Source organism: Globicephala melas, chromosome 10, assembly GCF_963455315.2.
Source record: "Globicephala melas chromosome 10, mGloMel1.2, whole genome shotgun sequence".
NCBI lineage: Eukaryota > Metazoa > Chordata > Mammalia > Artiodactyla > Delphinidae > Globicephala > Globicephala melas.
In genome coordinates, this window is record NC_083323.1 from 58,740,023 (window position 1) to 58,741,292 (window position 1,270).

Genomic DNA, 1,270 nt, shown 5'->3' on the forward strand with positions numbered 1-1,270 from the left:
GAGGAAGAATAGGAGGAGAAGAGACCAGGGACAATCTGAGAAGGTGGAGAGCTGGTGGGAAGCCCTGAGACCAGAGGAAGACTTAGAGCTGGGAAGAACGTGTACTTGAAACTGAGGGTTGATAAGGGGATAAGGGAGTCAGTAGGCTGGAAAAGGCAGGAACTGGGGACCACTAGGGGAGGAGTGCGAGGAAACAGGGCCAGAGACCACTGTGCTTGCAGAGGAATCTGGACCTCTGGATTTTTGGATCTGCAGGGTCTTGGAAGTCTGAGAAGGGGCTTGTAGTTGCAGGGGTGAGGATGAGAGAGAGGTCTGCCTTCAGATGCCTTAGTTGGAGAACGTAAGTCTCAAGGGGAGAAACCCAGATGTAGGACAAGCCCTAGTCTTCAGGTGTAACCCTGGGTACAGCCAGAGGGCAGAGTATAAGAGTGCCAAGGTATTAAAATGCTCCTGAAGTGCTTAACTTCTTCTGGTTCTGCATACCTCTTCCCAGACCTCAGTTTCTTCAGGCTGATTTCTTGAGTCTAAAGACCTAGAGGTCAACAGACAAATAACCAGTAGATTGAAAATATTTGAGGGGATCAGATCAGATCTTGCTTGCTTCCTGGCACACACAATGTTTACTGAATACGTGGATGAACGTTATTGGGCTTCTCAGGCAGAACAGAGAGACATTGGTTTCCACTTTGCATTAGATGGAGCACTGGGTGTAAGGACAGAGTTGATCTGGGGAGCTGGAGTGGAATGAGATTAGAAACTGGGGGTCCAGGTGTGAAGGAAGAAGGTTGGGTAGGGATGAGGAGGACCAAGCTGGGGAGCTTTGAAGAGATGATCCATTCCATGGAGAGCAAGAACTAAGACTGCAGCAGAATGAAAAAAAGCAAAAAAAAACAAAAAACTTAGACAGCTGGTTCCCTCCAAGACACGAGCATCTCAACATTTCATCAAGTTTTTTCATCTATAAAATAGGATCACATTGCTTGCCCTCAACTGGCTGTGAGGATTATACAACAATCAATTAATCGTGGCCTTCATGGGCTTCTTTTTCATGATTATTTGCTTTCCTTTCTGATTTCCCAGAGCAGGGATTACCTTCACCACATATTCTGGCATATCCTGTTCTCCAAAATGTTTCTCTGATGTCATTTCCTCAGCAAAATTGCAAACTCCTTGAGAGCAGAGGTGGTGTCACCTCTTTCTCCCTCAGAGGAGGTGGCCCAGCTTTCACTTCCCTACCAGACATGTAGCTAGCGGCAGGTCTATGAGAGAT